This window comes from Pleurodeles waltl, chromosome 5 (assembly GCF_031143425.1).
Source record: "Pleurodeles waltl isolate 20211129_DDA chromosome 5, aPleWal1.hap1.20221129, whole genome shotgun sequence".
NCBI classification, from domain to species: Eukaryota; Metazoa; Chordata; class Amphibia; order Caudata; family Salamandridae; genus Pleurodeles; species Pleurodeles waltl.
The window spans coordinates 1585817017-1585839786 of NC_090444.1; the positions used below are offsets into that span (position 1 = coordinate 1585817017).

The following is a 22770-nucleotide window of genomic DNA, read 5'->3' on the forward strand; positions in this document are numbered from 1 at the left end:
GAGGTTTGGGGACTAAGACAACTGGGCTAGCCCAGGGGCTGTCAGAGTGCTCAATGACTTCCAATTACAGCATCTTGTGGACTTCCACCTTGATGCTTTCCTTAACTTGGTCAGACTGTCTGAAACTTTTGTTTTTGACAGGCATGCTGTCTCCTGTGTTCACATCATGGGTACACAGGTGTGTCTGACCAGGGGTTAGGGAAAAAAGCTCAGCAAACTGTTGCAGGACCTTCCTACAGTCAGATTGCTGTTGGCCAGAGAGGGTGTCTGTAGGAGGCTGGCCTGGTTTGTAGTGGTACCAAGGGGTACTTACACTCTGCACCAGGTCCAGTTATCCCTTATTAGTGTAGAAGAGGTGTCTAGCAGCTTAGGCTGATAGAAAAGGTAGCTTAGCAGAGCAGCTTAGGCTGAACTAGGAGACGTGTAAAGCTCCTACTATACCACTGGTGTCATATGCACAATATCATAAGAAAACACAATACACAGATATACTAAAAATAAAGGTACTTTATTTTTATGACAATATGCCAAAAGTATCTCAGTGAGTACCCTCAGTATGAGGATAGCAAATATACACAAGATATATGTACACAATACCAAAAATATGCAGTAATAGCAATAGAAAGCAATGCAAGCAATGTACAGTCACAATAGATTGTAATGAGAGCACATAGGTATAGGGGCAACACAAACCATATACTCCAAAAGTGGAATGCGAACCACAAATGGACCCCAAACCTATGTGAGCTTGTAGAGGGTTGCTGGGACTGTAAGAAAACAGCGAGGGTTAGAAAAATAGCCCACCCCAAGACCCTGAAAAGTGGGTGCAAAGTGCACCTAAGTTCCCCAGAGAGCACAGAAGTCGTGATAGGGGAATTCTGCAAGGAAGACCAACACCAGCAATGCAACAACGATGGATTTCCAGACAAGAGTACCTCAGGAACAAGGGGACCAAGTCCAAGAGTCACACTCAAGTCGTGAGTGGGCAGATGCCCAAGTAATGCCAGCTGAGGGTGCAAAGAAGCTGACACCGGATGGTAGAAGCTGTGGATTCTGCAAGAACGAAGAGGACTAGGAACTTCCCATTTGGAGGATGGATGTCCCACGTCGTGAAGAAGCTTGCAGAGGTGTTCCCACGCAGAAAGACCGCAAACAAGCCTTGCTAGCTGCAAGGGTCGCGGTTAGGGTTTTTGGATTCTGCTGTGGCCCAGGAGGGACCAGGATGTCGCCAATTGCGTGAGGAGACAGAGGGGGCGCCCAGCAAGACAAGGAGCCCACTCAGAAGCAAGCAGCACCCGCAGAAGTGCCGGAACAGGCACTACGAAGAAGAGTGAAACGGAGCTTACCCGAAGTCACAAAAGAAGGTACCACGACGCCGGAGGACAACTCAGGAGGCCGTGCACTGCAGGTTAGAGTGTCGGGGACCCAGGCTTGGCTATGCACAAAGGAAATCCTGGAAGAGTGCACAGGAGCCAGAGCAGCTGCAAATCACGCGGTACCCAGCAATGCAGTCTAGCGTGGGGAGGCAAGGACTTACCTCCACCAAACTTGGACTGAAGAGTCACTGGACTGTGGGAGTCACTTGGACAGAGTTGCTGAGTTCCAGGGACCACGCTCGTCGTGCTGAGAGGGGACCCAGAGGACCGGTGATGCAGTATTTTGGTGCCTGCGGTTGCAGGGGGAAGATTCCATCGACCCACTGGAGATTTCTTCTGAGCTTCTAGTGCATAGAGGAGGCAGACTACCCCCACAGCATGCACCACCAGGAAAACAGTCGAGAAGGCCGCAGGATCAGCGATACAAGGTTGCAGTAGTCGTCTTTGCTACTTTGTTGCGGTTTTGCAGGCGTCCAGGGCAGTCAGCGGTCGATTCCTTGGCAGAAGGTGAAGAGAGAGATGCAGAGGAACTCTGATGAGCTCTTGCATTCGTTATCTAAAGAAATCCCCAAAGCAGAGACCCTAAATAGCCAGAAAAGGAGGTTTGGCTACTTAGTAAGGAGGATAGGCTAGCAACACAGGTAAGAGCCTATCAGAAGGAGTTTCTGACGTCACCTGCTGGCCCTGGCCACTCAGAGCAGTCCAGTGTGCCAGCAGCACCTCTGTTTCTAAGATGGCAGCGGTCTGGAGCACACTGGAGGAGCTCTGGGCACCTCCCAGGGGAGGTGCAGGTCAGGGGAGTGGTCACTCCCCTTTCCTTTGTCCAGTTTCGCGCCAGAGCAGGGCTGGGGGATCCCTGAACCGGTGTAGACTGGCTTATGCAGAGATGGGCACCATCTGTGCCCATCAAAGCATTTCCAGAGGCTGGGGGAGGCTACTCCTCCCCAGCCCTGACACCTTTTTCCAAAGGGAGAGGGTGTAACACCCTCTCTCTGAGGAAGTCCTTTGTTCTGCCTTCCTGGGCCAAGCCTGGCTGGACCCCAGGAGGGCAGAAACCTGTCTGAGGGGTTGGCAGCAGCAGCAGCTGCAGTGAAAACCCGGGAAAGGTAGTTTGGCAGTACCCGGGTCTGTGCTAGAGACTCGAGGGATCATGGAATTGTCTCCCCAATGCCAGAATGGCATTGGGGTGACAATTCCATGATCTTAGACATGTTACATGGCCATGTTCGGAGTTACCATTGTGACGCTATACATATGTAGTGACATATGTATAGTGCACGTGTGTAATGGTGTCCCCACACTCAGAAACTCCGGGGAATTTGCCCTGAACGATGTGGGGGCACCTTGGCTAGTGCCAGGGTGCCCACACACTAAGTAACTTAGCACCCAACCTTTACCAGGTAAAGGTTAGACATATAGGTGACTTATAAGTTACTTAAGTGCAGTGGTAAATGGCTGTGAAATAACGTGGACGTTATTTCACTCAGGCTGCAGTGGCAGGCCTGTGTAAGAATTGTCAGAGCTCCCTATGGGTGGCAAAAGAAATGCTGCAGCCCATAGGGATCTCCTGGAACCCCAATACCCTGGGTACCTCAGTACCATATACTAGGGAATTATAAGGGTGTTCCAGTATGCCAATGTGAATTGGGGAAATTGGTCACTAGCCTGTTAGTGACAATTTGGAAAGTAATGAGAGAGCATAACCACTGAGGTTCTGGTTAGCAGAGCCTCAGTGAGACAGTAAGTCATCACACAGGGAACACATACAGGGCACACTTATGAGCACTGGGGCCCTGTCTGGCAGGGTCCCAGTGACACATACAACTAAAACAACATATATACAGTGAAATATGGGGGTAACATGCCAGGCAAGATGGTACTTTCCTACAGTGTCTGAATAGATCACTCCATCAACTGAGCCATCTTTTGGGTCTGTGGAGAGGAGATCAGGGAGAGGTTCACTCTCAGCTTCCTGGTCCTCATCTGTTACCATCAATAGATTCACATCTGCCCTGTCATGGAAGAGTTTGAGGCGGTTCACATGGATCACCCTTTTGGGGGTCCTGCTAGTGCCTAGGTCCACCAGGTAGGTGACCTGACTCTTCTTTTCTAGCACTGGGTAAGGGCCACTCCATCTGTCCTGAAGTGCCCTGGGAGCCACAGGCTCCAGAACCCAGACTTTCTGCCCTGGCTGAAATTCAACCATAGCAGCCTTTTGATCATACCAAAACTTCTGGAGCTGTTGGCTGGCCTCAAGGTTTTTACTTGCCTTTTCCATATACTATGCCATCCTTGAACGTAGGCCTAGTACATAGTCCACTATATCTTGCTTAGGCTCATGAAGAGGTCTCTCCCAGCCTTCTTTCACAAGAGCTAGTGGTCTCCTTACAGGATGGCCAAAGAGAAGTTCAAAAGGGAAAAACCCTACTCCCTTCTGAGGCACCTCTCTGTAGGCAAAAAGCAGACATGGCAAGAGGACATCCCATCTCCTTTTGAGTTTTTCAGGGAGCCCCATGATCATGCCTTTCAATGACTTGTTAAATCTTTCTACAAGTCCATTGGTTTGTGGATGGTATGGTGTGGTAAATTTGTAAGTCACCCCACACTCATTCCACATATGTTTCAGGTATGCTGACATAAAGTTGGTACCTCTGTCAGACACCACCTCCTTAGGAAAACCCACTCTGGTAAAAATACCAATGAGTGCTTTGGCTACTGCAGGGGCAGTAGTCGACCTAAGAGGAATTGCTTCAGGGTATCTAGTAGCATGATCCACTACTACTAGTATGTATTGGTTCCCTGAGGCTGTGGGAGGTTCAAGTGGACCCACTATTTCCACACCCACTCTTTCAAAGGGGACCCCCACCACTGGAAGTGGAATGAGGGGGGCCTTTGGGTGTCCACCTGTCTTACCACTGGCTTGACAGGTGGCACAGGAGACACAAAACTCCTTGACCTTCTGGGACATGTTGGGCCAATAGAAGTGGTTGACTAATCTCTCCCACGTCTTGGTCTGTCCCAAATGCCCAGCAAGAGGAATATCATGAGCTAAGGTCAGAATGAACTCCCTAAACTCCTGAGGCACTACCACTCTCCTAGTGGCACCAGGTTTGGGATCACTTGCCTCAGTGTAAAGGAGTCCATCTTCCCAATAGACTATGTGTTCCTGTTATTTTTCCTTTGGACTCTTCAGCAGCTTGCTGCCTAAGGCCTTCAAGAGAGGGACAGGTTTCTTGCCCCTTACACAACTGCTCCCTTGAGGGTCCCCCTGGGCCTAGGAGCTCAACCTGATAAGGTTGTAACTCCAGGGGCTCAGTTCCCTCAGAGGGCAGAACTTCTTCCTGAGAAGATAGGTTCTCTTTTTCTTGTTGTGTTGAAACTGGTTCCCCAGTTTTCTTTCCTTTTCTCTTGGAGGGTTGGGCCCTTTTTCCAGGCTCCAACACCACTTTTTCACCCTGAGCCTTGTACTGTGCCCTTGTCTTGACACACACCAGTTCAGGGATACCCAGCATGGCTGCATGGGTTTTGAGTTCTACCTCAGCCCATGCTGAGGACTCCAGGTCATTTCCAAGCAAACAGTCTACAGGGATATTTGAGGAGACCACCACCTGTTTCAGGCCATTGACCCCTCCCCACTCTAAAGTTACCATAGCCATGGGATGTACTTTAGTCTGATTGTTAGCGTTGGTGACTGGATAAGTTTGTCCAGCCAGGTATTGACCAGGGGAAACCAGTTTCTCTGTCACCATGGTGACACTGGCACCTGTATCCCTCAGGCCTTCTACACTTGTCCCATTAATTAAGAGCTGCTGCCTGTATTTTTGCATATTAGGGGGCCAGGCAGCCAGTGTGGCTAAATCCACCCCACCCTCAGAGACTAATGTAGCTTCAGTGTGAACCCTGATTTGCTCTGGGCAAACTGTTGATCCCACTTGGAGACTGGCCATTTTAGTGTTAGCTGGAACAGAGTTAGAAGTTGAACCTTTCTTGGGACAGGCCTTGTCTCCAGTTTGGTGTCCTGGCTGATTACAGCTACGACACCAGGCCTTTTTGGGATCAAAGTTTTTACCCTTGTACCCAAAATTGGATTGTGAAGAGGCTCTGGGCCCTCCCTCCTGAGCAGGTTTTTGGGGCCCTATAGAAGACTCTTTACTTTTTCCCTTGGATGTCTCAACACTCTTCCCCTGGGGAGTCTTTGTGACCCCTTTATTTTGGTCACCCCCTGTGGAAGTCTTGGTCACCCTAGTCTTGACCCAATGGTCCGCCTTCTTTCCCAATTCTTGGGGAGAAATTGGTCCTAGGTCTACCAGATGCTGATGCAGTTTATCATTGAAACAATTACTTAACAGGTGTTCTTTCACAAATAAATTGTACAGCCCATCATAATCATTTACACCACTGCCTTGAATCCAAACATCCAGTGTTTTTACTGAGTAGTCAACAAAATCAACCCAGGTCTGGCCCGAGGATTTTTGAGCCCCCCTGAACCTAATTCTATACTCCTCAGTGGAGAATCCAAAGTCCTCAATCAGGGTAGCCTTCATGAGGTCATAGGATTCTGCATCTTTTCCAGAGAGTGTGAGGAGTCTATCCCTACACTTTCCAGTGAACATTTCCCATAGGAGAGCACCCCAGTGAGATCTGTTTACTTTTCTGGTTGCACAAGCCCTCTCAAAAGCTGTGAACCATTTGGTGATGTCATCACCATCTTCATATTTAGTTACAATCCCTTTCGGGATTTTCAACATGTCAGGAGAATCTCTGACCCTATTTATGTTGCTGCCACCATTGATGGGACCAAAACCCATCTCTTGTCTTTCCCTTTCTATGGCTAGGAGCTGTCTCTCTAAAGCCAATCTTTTGGCCATCCTGGCTAGCAGGAGGTCCTCTTCACTAAGGCTATCCTCAGTGATTCCAGAGGTGCTGGACTCTCCTGTGAGAGAAGCAGCATCTCTGACTATCACATGTGGAGTCAGGGTTTGAGGAGCCCTGCCTCCCTAACTAGGACTGGAGGTGGGAATTCCTCCACTTCACTAGCTTCCACCTCTGGGAGGTCATCCTCAGAGGGGTTGTTCTTGGCAAACTCTGCCAAAAGCTCCTGGAGCTGTACTTTGGTAGGGTATGAACCAGTTCTAATCTTTTTGGTTTTGCAGAGAGACCTTAACTCTGACATCCTAAGATTCAGGTAAGGGGTGATGTCGAGTTCCATCACATTCTCTTCTGCATTAGACATTATGGGCCTGATTCTAACTTTGGAGGACGGTGTTAAACCGTCCCAAAAGTGGCGGATATACCACCTACCGTATTACGAGTCCATTATATCCTATGGAACTCGTAATACGGTAGGTGGTATATCCGCCACTTTTGGGACGGTTTAACATCGTCCTCCAAAGTTAGAATCAGGCCCTATATTTCTAAAAGTTTGAATACTTTTTAAGAATCTAAAACTATCTCTAGAACTTAATTCAAACTTTTACAAAACTTTTAAACTTTAAAAGAAATGCTAACAGGGACTAACACAAGGCCCTAGCAGGACTTTTAAAAATTTAGAAAAATAGCTCAAATTTAAAAAATCAGTTTCTAATGACAATTTTTGGAATTTAGTCGTGTGATCAGGTATTGGCTGAGTAGTCCAGCAAATGCAAAGTCTTGTACCCCACCGCTGATCCACCAATGTAGGAAGTTGGCTCTGTATGTACTATTTCAAAGTAAGAAATAGCATGCACAGAGTCCAAGGGTTCCCCTTAGAGGTAAGATAGTGGCAAAAAGAGATAATTCTAATGCTTTATTTTGTGGTAGTGTGGTCGAGCAGTAGGCTTATCAGAGGGTAGTGTTAACCATTTGTTGTACACACACAGGCAATAAATGAGGAACACACACTCAGAGACAATTCCAGGCCAATAGGTTTTTGTATAGAAAAATATCTTTTCATAGTTTATTTTAAGAACCACAGGTTCAAGATTTACAAACAATTCTTTAAATGAAAGGTACTTCACTTAGGAACTTTAGGAACTTTGAATTAGCAAAATAGCATATACAGTTTTCACACAAATGGCATATAGCTATTTTAAAACTAGACACTGCAATTTTCAACAGTTCCTGGGGGAGGTAAGTGTTTGTTAGTTTTTGCAGGTAAGTAAACCACCTACGGGGTTCAAAGTTGGGTCCAAGGTAGCCCACCGTTGGGGGTTCAGGGCAACCCCAAAGTTACCACACCCGCAGCTCAGGGCCGGTCAGGTGCAGAGGTCAAAGTGGTGCCCAAAACTCATAGGCTTCAATGGAGAAGGGGGTGCCCCGGTTCCAGTCTGCCAGCAGGTAAGTACCCGTGTCTTCGGAGGGCAGACCAGGGGGGTTTTGTAGGGCACCGGGGGGGATACAAGTCAGCACAAAAAGTACACCCTCAGCGGCACGGGGCAGCCGGGTGAAGTGTGCAAACAAGCGTTGGGTTCGCAATAGGTTTCAATGGGAGACCAGCGATGCAGGCAGGCAAGGAGGGGGCTCCTCGGGGTAGCCACCACCTGGGCAAGGGAGAGGGCCACCTGGGGGTCGCTCCTGCACTGGAGGTCGGATCCTTCAGGTCCTGGGGGCTGCGGATGCAGTGCCTTTACCAGGTGTCGGGTCTTTGAAGCAGGCAGTCGCGGTCAGCAGGAGCCTCGGGATTCCCTCTGCAGGCGTCGCTGTGGGTGCTCAGGGGGGTCAACTCTGGCTACTCACGGTCTCGTAGTCGCCGGGGAGTCCTCCCTGTGGTGTTTGTTCTCCACAAGTCGAGCCGGGGGCGTCGGGTGCAGAGTGCAAAGTCTCACTCTTCCGGCGGGAAACGTGTGTTGTTTCAAAGTAGCTTCTTTGTTGCAAAGTTGCAGTCTTTGTGGAACAGAGCCGCTGTCCTCAGGAGTTCTTGGTCCTTCTAGATGCAGGGCAGTCCTCTGAGGCTTCAGAGGTCGCTGGACCCTGTGGAACGCGTCGCTGGAGCAGTGTCTTTAGAAGTGGGGAGACAGGCCGGTAGAGCTGGGGCCAAAGCAGTTGGTGTCTCCGACTTCTCTGCAGGTTTTTCAGGTCAGCAGTCCTTCTTCGTCTTAGTTTGCAGGAATCTATATTGCTGTGTTCTGGGAGCCCCTAAATACTCGATTTAGGGGTGTGTTTAGGTCTGGGGGGTTAGTAGCCAATGGCTACTAGCCCTGAGGGTGGCTACACCCTCTTTGTGCCTCCTCCCTGAGGGGAGGGGGGGCACATTCCTATCCCTATTGGGGGAATCCTCCATCTGCAAGATGGAGGATTCACCTCAGCTCAGGACACCTTAGGGGCTGTCCTGACTGGCCAGTGACTCCTCCTTGTTTTTCTCATTATCTCCTCCGGCCTTGCTGCCAAAAGTGGGGCCGTGGCCGGAGGGGGCGGGCAACTCCACTAGCTGGAGTGCCCTGGGGCACTGTAACAAAGGGGGTGAGCCTTTGAGGCTCACCGCCAGGTGTTACAGTTCCTGCAGGGGGAGGTGAGAAGCACCTCCACCCAGTACAGGCTTTAAACTAGCCACAGAGTGACAAAGGCACTCTCCCCATGTGGCCAGCAACATGTCTGGTGTGTGGCAGGCTGCTAAAACTAGTCAGCCTACACTGGTAGTCGGTTAAGGTTTCAGGGGGCACCTCTAAGGTGCCCTCTGGGGTGTATGTTACAATAAAATGTACACTGGCATCAGTGTGCATTTATTGTGCTGAGAAGTTTGATACCAAACTTCACAGTTTTCAGTGTAGCCATTATGGTGCTGTGGAGTTCGTGCATGACAGACTCCCAGACCATATACTCTTATGGCTACCCTGCACTTACAATGTCTAAGGTTTTGCTTAGACAGTGTAGGGGCATAGTGCTCATGCACTTATGCCCTCACCTATGGTATAGTGCACCCTGCCTTAGGGCTGTAAGGCCTGCTAGAGGGGTGACTTACCTATACCTGTAGGCAGTGTGAGGTTGGCATGGCACCCTGAGGGGAGTGCCATGTCGACTTAGTCATTTTCTCCCCACCAGCACACACAAGCTGGCAAGCAGTGTGTATGTGCTGAATGAGGGGTCCCCAGGGTGGCGTAAGACATGCTGCAGCCCTTACAGTCCTTCCCTGGCATCAGGGCCCTTGGTAACAGGAGTACCAGTTACAAGGGACTTACCTGAGTGCCAGGGTTGTGCCAATTGTGGAGACAAAGGTACAGTTTAGGGAAAGAACACTGGTGCTGGGGCCTGGTTAGCAGGGTCCCAGCACACTTTCAAATCATAACTTGGCATCAGCAAAGGCAAAAAGTCAGGGGTAACCATGCCAAGGAGGCATTTCCTTACAGACATCAGTTTGTTTTAACGACTTTCCATGCCAAAGCGCATAGCCGCTAAGAACACTGAGATTGGTGCACCAGAGCTAAGGACCTGAAGGGAGAATCCCTGCCCCTAGAAATCAGTTCGCAAGCAGTGAGGATGGGTGGGTCGGTAAGGAATCTGCAACTAAAATATGTCTCTACCAGATATTTTGTTACCAAAGGTAAGTAACTTGTTCATCTGATAGAGACTTCTAGTTGCAGATTCCTTATCTTAGAATAGATACCCAAGCAATGCCATCCTCAGAGGTGGGCTGCAAACCAAGATCATACTTAAAAGTCCTGCAGGACCAAACAACCAAAGTAGCCGTCCCGATGGACCTGACTGTCCAGGGAGCAGTGTTTATCAAATGTGTGCAGGGACGCCCACGTAGCTGCCTGGCAGATATCCATGACAGGAACCCCGCATGCTAACGCAGTGGAAGCAGCAGCCGCTCTGGTGGAATGAGCAAGCAAGCCCTCAGGGGGATGCTTCTTGGCCAAAGCGTAGCACATTTTGATGCAAAGAAGCACCCATCGAAAGATGGTACATTTTTGCACGCCTGCCCTTTCTTCACACCCACATACCAGACAAAGAGTTGAATGTCCACCTGGAAATCTTTAGTACGATTAAGATAGAAAACCAACGCTCTTTTAGGGTCCAGACGGTGGAGTCTCTCCTCCTCATGGGAAGGATGTGGGGGTGCATAAGAAGTAGGCAGGGTCATGGACTGGCCTACATGAAAGGGCGTAATCACCTTTGGAAGGAAGGAAGCCTTAGTGCGCAACACCACTCTGTCAGGGTGCACAGACAAGTATGGGGGTTTGGACGAAAGGGCCTGAAGCAAGCAGAAGTCATGGCAACAAGAAAGACAGTTTTGAAGGTGAGGACCCATAAGGGACAACTGTGCATCAGCTCAAAGGGAGTGCACATTAAATAAGTAAGGACAAGATTGAGGTACCACTGAGGCATGATAAATGGAGTAGTAGGAAATAAATGGGTGAGACCTTTTAGAAATTTACTCACAATAAGAGATTTGAAGAGTGAGGGCTGATCAGGTAACCTAAGAAAGGCCTAAATGGCTGATAAATACCCTTTAAGGGTCACCAAAGCAAAGCCCAGCTGGGCCAAAGAAAAATGAACAAAAGAACCTCAGATAGAGGGACAGAGAGGGGATCAACAGATTTGTTGGTGCACCATGTCACAAATTCATGCCGATGACAGGCGTATACTGTTTTGGTGGAGGGACGTCTGGCTGCCAAGATAACATCACAGTCTTCTGGTGGAAGATCAAAAGTCATCAACTGGCGCTGCTCAATCTCCATGCATGAAGGCAGATATTGGACAGGTGTGGGTGCAGAACTGTCCCCTGCTGCTGCGACAGAAGATCCGCCCGAAGAGGCAGTCTGAGTGGAGGATTGATGGCCATACTCACTAGCTCTGGATGCCATACTCAATAGCTCTGGATACCATACTCGCCCGTGTCCAGTCCGGAGCCACCAAGATGGCTTGGGCCCGGGTGTTCCTGATCTTCTTGAGAACTCTGGGCAAAAGTGGCATAGGCGGAAAGGAGGCCGGAGTTCCACTCGAGACGAAAAGAGTCTCCGAGCGAGCGCCGCCTTGGAAACTCCAACGCGCAAAACAGCTGACATTGCACGTTCTCTGCAGAGGCGAACAGATCTAACCAAGGCTCTCCCCACTGCTGAAAGAGACCTTGTGCCACCTCTGGATTGAGATGCCACTGAGAGAACCCGCCAGATGTTGAACCACCAAGGTAATGCCCTGATGTTCCAGCCATGTCCAGAGACGTATTGCCTCCTGACAAAGGGTCCAGGACTCTACTCCGCCCTGTTTGTTGCAGTACCACATGGGAGTAGTATTGTCCATGAACACCTGCACTACCTTCCCTTTGAGAGAGGGAAGAAATGCTTTAAACGCATGCCTGAACGCCCGGAGCTCCAGAAGATTGGTATGGAGCCCAGACTCCGCCGGAGACCAGAGGCCTCTGATCTCCGCCTCTCCCATGTGACCGCCCCCACCCAGTAGCCGTCACGACAATCAATCTGTCACTATAGATAGATCTGGCTGGGGAAGGGAGAGGGATCTGCCATGGACCCAATGCGGATTCGAAAGCCACCACTGCAGGTCTTTCGCAGTCCCCTCCGAGAACTGGACCATGTCAGAGAGATTCCCCTGACGCTGCGTTCAAAGAGGGTGAAAGATCAGAATCATAGCCAGAATATCTTTGACTTGCTTTTCGAGAGGCTAAGCCCGAAACTGCACTGAGTCTAGAACAGCTCAGATGAAAGGGAGCATCTGAGAGGGAGTCAGCTGTGAGTTAGGCATGTTTACAGTGAATCCCAGCGTGTGCAGTAGACTCACCGTAGTCTGAAGGTGGGCGACGACTTTCTGGGGCGAGTCTGCCTTCAACAGCCAGTCGTAGAGGTAGGGGAAGACTAAGAACCCTAACCTGCGCAGATGAACTGCGGCCACCGCCATCACTTTCGTGAACACCCAATGGACGCTGGTAAGGCTGAAGGGGAGCACAGTAAACTGATAGTGCTCGTGACCTACCACAAATCATAGATAACGTCTGTGGGCAGGCAGGATGGGGATGTGGAAATAAGCGTCCTGCAAGTCCAACGCTACCATCCAGTCTCCTGGGCTAAAGGCAGACAGAACCTGAGCGAGGATGAGTAGTTTAAATTTCTTCTTCTTGAGGAAGTAGTTGAGGTCCCAAAGGTCTAGGCTAGGACGTAAGCCCTTGTCCTTTTTTTGGCACCAGAAAGTGGCAGGAATAACAACCACGACCTACTTCTGGCACAGGGACCTTCTCTATAGCTCCCTTGGCCAAGAGAGCCACAACTTCCTGGTGGAGAAGTGCCAAATGATCATCCGGGAGTTTGCTCAGTGATGGAGGCATGGCAGATTCAAAAGGGAGGGAGTAGCCCTTTCAAACGATCTGCAAAACCCACCTGTCCGTAGTGATGGATTCCCAGTGGGGCAGGTGATGGCGAATACTGACGCCAACTAGATGGTAGTGAGGGGAAAGACTAGGAGGCTGCAGCGGGCAGAGGTGGACTGGGCAGACCTCTGGTTCCCTGTCCCACGTCCATGAGGGATTCCCCATCCCCTGCCACGCAGCGGCTGAACAGCCTGGGTGACACAGTGGCTGGCTGGGGAATGCGACAGGGAGCCCCTTCCGTGGCCATGAAAGGGGCGAAAAGTGGGCTGCTGAGGGTGAGGGGTAGCGGAAAGACCAAGGGACTGGGCCGTAGCCCGGGAATCCTTGAATCTCTCCAAGGCCGAGTCCGCTTTGTCTCCAAAGAGACGGAAGCCATCAAAGGGCATGTCCATGAGAGACTGTTGGACATCCCCTGAAAAACCAGAAGTATGCAACCAGACGTGGAGTCTCAAGGCCACTGTCGTAGGAACTGATCTGCCCATAGAGTTGGTCGTGTCCTGCCCACATTGGATCGTGAACTTAGCCGCATCTCTCTCATCGTTGACAGCTTGAGAGACGATAGCATGGGCCTCCATCGGCATCTGCGGCAGGGCTTGCGCAACCGTATCCCGCAAAGAGTGGGTATAGCGGCCCAAAAGGCCTGCAGTGTTCACGGACTTCAGCGCGAGACTGGAGGAAGAAAACAACTTCTTCCCAAATTGTTACAGCCTTTCTGATTCCTTATCTGGGGGTGCGGAAGAGAATGCGCCTGAGGAAGAGGAAGTCTGGATGACAAGACTCTCAGGCATGGGGTGCTGGGACAGGAATTTAGGGTCGTTCGGAGCAGGCCAATGGAGTCCTATTCACGGGAGCCCTTGTGTTAGGTTTGGACCAGGTACTCAAAAGGACATCGGTGAGGGCTTCATTGAAAGGCAAAATTCAAATTGATTCAGTGTAATTACCTTCTATGGGTAAACATCGCACTGGTAGAAAAGCAGAAAATGGATGAAAATGCAAGAAAACTAACAACACCTTTATTACAGCAATAGATAAAAATGCTACGATATGGGCCTCAACGAACTGAATCACATGGTCTGCTTTAAAATACAAGTGAGCAAGAGCAGAAGGAAGATGCAGGATATTCTTCAGGTAACAGACCCCATAGGATGCTAGCTCCAGAAAATATGTAAATCTGACAATGGGTTATTGGAGCAGATTGATTAATTCTGTTAGTGAAGGTGAAACAAAATTAAGACATTTGCTGTTAGTATGGGACGTATGGACACTAGTCACAGGGAAGGGAGAGGAAAGTTGGGTATCAAAAAGCAAACACAACTGGATGCTGTCATGTATACCTTGTATGCTTCATCCAAAATTATTACTGTCGAACTTTACTAACAATTACAATATAACATTAACTACACCAACAGCGTTCTCACTAAAAACAAAATAGTATTCGATCATTATTTTATAGGTTTGCTAAAAAAAAACTCCTAAAGCATTTAGAAGGAAACCCAAATACTTTTACACAGTTGTGAGTGGATTTTTGCCCTAAAAGAGACGAGGAAGTACAATACAATTTTACTTTCCTGCTTTCCTTCCCTCTGTATGTTAACAAAAAGAACTGAAATGATTTGTACAAAAGCTTTTAACTCAAAATATAATTGCAACCAAATTACAATAATGGTACCAATTAAAACAATCCTGAATGAACAGTTTGTCATCTTAATGTTCGGATGGTTTATAGAATGATCTACTTAATTAGCTGAAATTGCTTTCCAGTGTGAGTATCAAATGTCGTTTGTTAAAAGTTGAGCGATTTGGGTAATAATTTAACAAAGCAATTTACAAAACACCAAGAACAAGCACCATTTTTTTTTCAGCTGAATAAAGCAAGCAGATGTGTCATCAAACTACTATAAAAGTAAATGAGGCCTTTTATTTGAAAAAAAAAAAAAAATTTACTACGTGTGATAAACACAATTTTCTAATTGTTTTACCAAATCAGAATTCTATACTAATACGGAAAACGTACACAATTTCAATACAGCCGCCATCAGTGTGTTGTAAATACATCATACTGTCAGCCGAGAAGTAAGAGGCTATCATTTAAAGGAATTGAAAGCAGGGAATGAAATGAAAATATAGTTTTGCCACTGACAGAAAAAGGCGAGGCAAGAATGTTGAGAGCCGTCATGCAGTGGTACCCCTGGGTTTAGTTAGATTGCTGGTGTCTCCCAGGCTGGGGCCATTTTAGCGATTTACCAAAAATGTTTATGATGATACCATAATATGGGCTTTCAAATGTGTACTGTCTTGGGGACTGTAGGCATTTGTATAGAATATGAGGAAAAACAACATTTTAATATGGCTACTGTTCTCAAGGTTCTCAATAGAACAGTATATCTGAATCAATGTGGAATAGTTTGACTGAAGAAAGGAAAGAAACTATTTATAGCATGATCTGGTACTGGAGCCAAGACACAGTACAACCAAACGTATACTTAAGGGGAGCTGTAGTTGATAACATTAAATAAACTTGCTGAACTATAAAAGCACTTAAGTAAAGAATCATATGCAGAGGGGACTATGAAAAGCACCTAAGAGCAGCAGAATTTCACACACACTTTCATGTGATCTTGCAGAACCAGAATTTCATACCCCTCAATGTTTTCCTGCAGAGCTCAGCCGCAGGTTGAGTTAGGAACATCTGAAAGACACAGTATCCACAGCTTTGAACACGCTCTGGCTGGCACTGCCAGGAGATCCACAAGCAGCGACAATGGCATGCTGCACTGCCAAAGGAGAACGCAGACATCAGACAATCTGCCCAGCACAGAGGGCACTCTGTGGTAAGATACGGATCGTTTGAAAGATTCAGCAGCTACAACGGAAGAAATCTTCAGGAAGGCTACAACTTTGGCAAGAAGGGCAAATATCTGCACAAAAAAATACCTCACTTCTGTCTGTAATTCTTCAAATATGAGAAGACCACCAAGACTCCACCAGGTTCCTGTTTAACGTGGTTGTTTTTCTTTCTTAATATGCAGCAGGCAAAGGATGTTACCAGACCAAGACTAACAGTATTATCAAAAAAAGGTTGCAACGTTCAGTTCCTTGTAGCGTCAACTGTAGACATTAACTCAAGAGACCATCAAAAGCAATAGGAAGAGAGAAGAAGGCCCACCAAATATCATCTTCTCTTGTCTCTCCTCTTCCTCTGACGGGATCCTCTGCACTATTTTTTCCCTCTCTCCCAAGCACGAAAGCGATCTTGATGTTGAAGTGGGAAATTTATTCAGAAAATGGATATGGACTTGATATTGGTGGAGCTGTGAAACAAGCTTGTCCATAAATTAATCAAATGCAGACTTGTCATAAAATAATTCCTAAGAGCAGCTAGAGTTTTTTTTTTTAAATGCTATATTGAAAGCACTTTAGAGCTCAAGTGAGCTCTGAGCCATGATCGACCTCCAAGATGCTTAGCTCAATACCCCAAGCAGACCTGGTCACCATACATTTCCCTAAGGACAGCCGCAAAACCGTAATCCATGCCCTGGTCACAAGCAGACTCTACTATGGCAACGCTCTCTATGCCTGTACCAACCAGAAGAACGTCTTGAAACTACACCACATCCAAAATGCCTCCGCCAGACTCATCATGGACATTCCCCGCCGTGAATATATCTCCAATCACCCAAGAGACCGCCGCCACTGGCTCCCTATCGAGAAGAGAATTAACTTCCAGCTCCTTATCCACGCTTACAAGGCCCTCCACGACCTAGGACCAGACTACCTCAACCACTGTGTCACCTTCTGCACCCTCACCAGACCTCTCCACTCTGCTCAACAAGCACTAGCCACCGTACCCGCATATGGAAGGCCTCATCTGGGGGGAGATCCTTCGCTTACCTCGTTGCAAAAAGCTAGAACGCCACTGAGGCAGACACCATCGCTACCCAAATTCAGGAAGGACCTTAAAACATGGCTTTTCCACTGAAGCTCAGAGGACAAACTCCCTTAGCGCCTTGAGACCCTTATGGGTGAGTAGTTGCGCTTTATAAACCCTGATTTGATGCATTTGTGAGGGTTTGATTTTTGTGTCCTGCAGTCTGATTGGTAGATTTAAGGTTTTCAGCTTGGACTGAAATTCATACTAAATACATTAACCAAGATCCTTACCCCTTTGGTGGGACCATAGCACAACAGGAAAATCACGATGCACCCTTATCTGAATAACTGATTGATACATCCTGTCCATGCCCCCCTCAAATGCAAAGGTGCAGGAAGACACAGCATTAAAATAGTTGGATTATACAGAATTAGCGTACCTGGCTCTTCTGGCCAAAACGTTTCTCATGACACTTTGTAGAATTATCTGAATTAATAGCAGAACCTTGAATGAAGAGGGGCAAATTTCAGGACTCAGCATGTTGTAGTCCCACTATGAAGGATTCCAAGTTGACTGATTATCCATCCATGGCAGACGATGTTATAAAATGGCAGGAGAGGTTATAAAATGCCCTACTATGTCAACATTTGTAACCTATTAAGAAAGAGTTCTAAGGTACTGGATTTGACTTGCATATCTCCTTGCAGACCCCATGTGTATTAATGCTACTGTGGATCTGACTCCACAAGGACTACCTCAATCATAATCAAATGCAATTTTGAAGACTAGAATCTCTGGACTTTAAAGTGAAGACTCCTGTTCCAGACAAAATACGGGAGGCCAAGGAATCACCCTGTCTACTACTGATTATTGTGTCAGAGGGCAACAGGGTACCCAGTTTGTCCACTGAATTGTAGATTCTACTGTAGATCTCAGATAACAAACATGAAGGCACTAGAAAAAAAGGTATTGAACTCAATAAGTGACTATTGAATCAAGCAAAACTTGAGTCCTTTTGGACTGCAGCAGAAGTTTTAACACATCCACTCCCCATTTCTGAAAAGTATACAGGAGCCAGCTCAATATACAAAATGCCGACACCAAGCTGCATAATGCAGATTCTACCTCTGTGACTTCGGTATGGAGAGAGAGCTGACTGCCAAGAGGAAAGTGGATGAAGATGAGATCAGTATGGAGCAAGCACGGTGTGAGAGAGAGCCACTCAAAAAGCAGCTCAGTCTGCATGAATGTGACAAGACCAGGCCCAACCCGTGAAGCCTGTGTGTTGGCCCAGCAAATTCTACCTCAGTGATCCAAATCTGGAGATATAGCTGACAGAACGGAACCCCTCAGGTCATATGCGTGAGGCAGACATATTCATCATTGCCACAATGCACGCACACCAAAATCACTCGATGTGGTAAATTATATACTGTGTGCAGAAATCTTGACATAAAAGACCAACAACAATAGTACGAAGATAATTATTGTACCTCATTTGCAGCTGAAGAGGGAATAAGGGCTTTACTGGAGAGATGTTACCAAAAAAAGACAGCAGTTTCGAGAGAGAAGCACCAGTAACACAGTGGCATGGATAACAGGAACTGGCATATACTTAGGAAGGCGGTATGAATTGAGGGCAAAAAGAGCATAGATAATAGAGAACCCCACCCTCTCCAGTCCCATGCCATAAATCAACTATAAGCAAACACTATCATGCACTGCTCACAATAAACCCAACGCTTAGATGTCACTCTGGTTTTGAGAGCAGGTGTACAAGATCATTTTACACATCATTCCAAGGCATAGATAGTTTCTTTAGTTGCATACGATGTTATGTAGCATTCTCATATTGGCATAGATATTAAAACAGTACACTGCTTCTGAGCAGTCAATTTGGCTCTCCTTACTGTAGCAAGCGCTGTGAAAGAGCCTAACAAACAGGTGACTTACCTCCTCTGCTTTCTGGTGGATAGTCTATCTAACCACAGATTACTTACCTGGTGATTATCCCCAGGCACAAGACTGGGTCCAGAAACTCAAAAAGCAGTGCTCTTGCACACTGGTAAGTGACATCATGCGTCTCAGCACCAACATCGTTCTACGCTAAAATGAAGATCGGAGGTGAATGTAAGGATCAATCATGCATACAGACATCAGTTTCTTTCATATGCGTGTCTGTCCACTCAGACACGGAGCCAAACAGCAGATTGGAACAAATAGTGTGCAGATTCAAAAACTGGGACCTTTTTAGATGGAAAAGGTGACCATTTCACAGAAGATTGAAGTGCAGTGAGGAATCTGCAGTTAGATGAAGTATCCACCAGAAAGAACTAGAAGAATTACCAATGATTAGTAACCTGCTCATCTAATGGATATTCTAACTGCAGATTCCTCATCTTGTGAACAGATACCAAAGCAGAACCTCCCAAGGTGGTAGGTCAGATAAAAATAGCCCTGCACAACAGAATAGGTGAAACATCCTTCCTGTCGGATCCGGCTGTGAAAGCAGTATTGATTTGTGAACATGTGCACTGATGCCCATGTAGCAGCCTGACAGATATCCAGGACAGGTCCTCTGTGTGATAAAGTAGTGGTAGCAGTCTTAGCTCTGACTGAATGAGCCCTCAGACCTCCTGGAGGCTGCTTCTTAGTTGATGCGTAGCAGATCTTAATACAGAGAACTAGACAATGGGAGGTGTTTTGTTTCTGCGTTGCCTTGCCCTCCTTTGCACCAGAGAATCCCAAAAAGAGCTGATGACTCACCCAATGTTCCCTGGTACAACAGATTTTTTTCAACATTCTCTTTATTGATTTTATAAACAAAGGGGAAGGGATATGGAAAAAGGGAAGTATTACAAACAAGCATTACCCAAATCAGATCTTTGATAGCAGGTGTTGGATTATACAGTCTCAATTGTGAGCTTTAAGACACTCAGGGGGTCATTCTGACTCCCGCCGGCCGCGGTAACCGCAGGGCCGGCGGGAGCCGCCAGAATACCGCTGCGTGGTCAGAAGACCGCCGCGGTTATTCTGGGTTTCCCGCTGGGCTGGCGGGCGACCGCCAGAAGGCCGCCCGCCAGCCCAGCGGGAAACACCCTTCCATGAGGATGCCGGCTCCGAATGGAGCCGGCGGAGTGGAAGGGGTGGGACGGGTGCAGTTGCACCCGTCGCGATTTTCAGTGTCTGCATGGCAGACACTGAAAATCTTTGTGGGGCCCTGTTAGGTGGCCCCTGCAGTGCCCATGCCCATGCCAAGTCTAAATAGTGTTATGGAGTATTGAAGTATAGCAAGAAGGGGCCAGGGCATACACAGCGCATCCTGGCATGGACTGGATGGAGTGCGTCAAAGAGGCACTGTTTGGGGGCAAGAATGGCTAATCGGAGATTCTAGAGAGCTAATGGATCAATGTGGGTGTGTGTGTGGGGGGGAGGGGTGTTCAAGGGAGCAGATTGTGTGCCCTTGGAGGGGGGGGGGTAACATGGTTAAGTTTCATACATGTAGTATCCCATGCTGGGGATATGGGTCATCAGTGAATCTGCTGGGGGTGCTTCTGGAGCCTTGAGATATGCTCTATGGAGTATGTGAGATTGTATGTTTTTAAAGCACGTTCCAAACTATAGTGTGTTGAAATTCCAGCGCCCTGATCTACTCCTTGTTGTGAAAAACCCTTCCCACTTCATCCTCCCAGATAGCTGGAGAGGAGAAAGTGATATATTAATGTGGCTCTGAAGACCCTTGTAAAGCCACGTAATAAGGCAGCGTCCATTCCACATGATTAGCAAAGTCTGCAGTACTGTGTGCATGGGTGGCTCTTCGTCTCTGGTTCCCCATAGGCAAAAGACGGTGTGGTGTAGGTGGTGACAGGTGAAAAATCAGCCTGCAGGCAAGTCCTAGTCGGTCTGAAGTTGAGGGAATGGGAGGAGATGGCCATCTGAAAACAAGTCCATGACTGTAGTGATCAAGCTATTGTGCCAATGCTGTAGTATGGTGGTAGTGTAAGTGCTTGTTCAGCTCAGGAGGCCCACCAGGGATTGAAGAACGTCTTGAGAAGGGTCACTGGGAGATTAAGAGAAGACATGGCAGCATTATTATTTTGGATAGTGCAATGCATCCCGTGATGGCCAGTGGCAGTTTGATCCAGAAAGAGACCAGGGATTTCATCGAAGTTAACACTGGGCATTGGTTTCCCTTGTATAGATCCGTGGGGGAGTGATATAGGCAGACACCAAATATCACATTGCAGAAGCATTAAAGGGAACAGGGATGCCGTCTATGCTCAGATCTGTCGGGAACAGGGATGCCGTCTATGCTCAGATCTGTTGAAGGGAGGGTGGCATGAAGGAGAAAAACAGATGATTTACTCCAGTTTACCTTGAATCCCGATGCCTTTGCAAAGGACCACAGGGCAAATAGGATCGAAGTGGGGACTATTTGGACATCATGCAGGTACTGGAGAAGGTTGTCCACGTGACACTGCATGTGTCCTGTCCGAGAGGGGTATTCCCCATTGGTCTCCGCTCAATCAAAGTAGGGCTGCTAGGGGTTCCATAGCTACCGCAAAAAAAGTGGTGAAAGGGGCATCCTTGTTGTGTGCTGCATTTGATCTTAAGTACGTCAGATATAAGTCTGCCCACCCGCACCCTGGACAGAGGCTCAGTATATAAGAGCCATGTGTAGGCCAGTAGACGGGGACCTACACCCACCAGAATAAGGATATGGAGAAGGTAGGGCCACTCTAGGGTGTCAAAGGCCTTTTTCAGATCGAGAATCAGGCAGAGCGAGTGGGGACATCTGTCCTGTACTTGGTCTTGTACATGAAAAAACCGGCACAGGTTGTCAGATGTACTTCTTCCCAGCACAAATCCGTTTTGGTCTAGGTGTATAAAATCTGGTAAGATTTGTGTGTATCTGGCGGCTTGGATCTTACCCAGATTTTTATAATCTGCCCCTTCTTTGGCGATGGGCAGTAGGATGATACATTTGTAGGGTCTCGGCCAGGTTTGGGGACTGACACCAGGAGCGATTCCCACAGTGAAGGTGGCAGGCAGACAAGTCACTGGGCCTCTTTATACATGGTTGGTAGGATGGAGGGCAAGGGTGGCAGCAAACAAGTTATAGTATTCTATCAGGAGACCATCTAAGCCAGGGGTTTTATTCTTGGCTAGGTCCTGAATTGCCTGTTTTACATCATCTGTGGTGATGAGGTGTATCCAGGGCCGTTTCGGTGGTGGAGTCAATCTGTGGCAGAGGGAGGTTTTGATCGCTGTCTCAGGGGACATCCCTTGCGTGCAATATACAGAGGAGTAATATTCATGGAAAGCGGATAAAATGTCTGATTGTGTGAGTAATGGGGTCTCTGTAGGGGATTGGAGTTCGAGGATAGGGGTCTCTCTTGCCACCCTCCATATGCCTTCTAGTCATGTAGGCAGAAAGGTTGTAGCAACGGAGGCGCTCAAACAGGGAGACATGTTGCTGCTTGCGTCTACCAGAGCAGAAAGACAGGAGGGATCCCGCTCAGCCGGCGCTCCAAAGAATGTATGCAGTGTTCTGCTTCTTCAATTTCCCTGTCTAATACCCAGCGTTCTCCTATAATCTCCTGAAAGCAGTGGTCGCGGGGGACCACCTTAAACGCATCCCATTCAAGGAGCCTGTTGGAGGCTGTGCCGGTGTTTGTTTTAAAATGATTGCGGATATGGTTAGTCTGGGTTTCCCAGAGTACAGGAATTTTGAAGCAATAATGGGGAGATGCAACGTAGGAGTTGGGGGGGGGGGGGGGTGAGGGGTGCGCCACCGAATGTCTAGGACAAGGGCATCGTGGTCAGAGACCACCCTACCAAAAAAGTCAGCTTGTATGAGCATAGGGGTAAGAGAGTGAGAACACAGAATGTGACCTAGACGGACATAAAAATCATGGGTGGGGAATAAAAGGAGTAAAGTCAGATTGTGGGATTGAGGGACCTAGAGGTGTCTACCAGCGGCCAACTTTGTGTCCATTCTGTGAACCTAGATGCCAGTGAGATGAGTGGGGGAGAAGCGGAGAAGTGATGGGAGAGCATGGTCAAAGTTGACATCAAAGACGCAATTATAGCCTTCCCCCTGTATCCAAGAAAAGTGTTTTTTTGGGGTTAAGATTGTGGATAATGAGGTTCAGAAGGTGTCCTGATCTACATTTGGTGCATATATGCACCTGATTAGTACAGGAGTGCCATTCAGATGCCAGTCA

The 22770-nt window shown here is 47.9% G+C and overlaps 1 protein-coding gene across 6 annotated transcripts in view; it reads right to left on the minus strand.

Annotated features, from left to right (window-relative positions):
- Window positions 1–22770, minus strand: part of KIDINS220 (kinase D interacting substrate 220) — a 987486-nt gene that overhangs the window by 297302 nt on the left and 667414 nt on the right. The gene's annotated exons all lie outside the window — the stretch shown is intronic.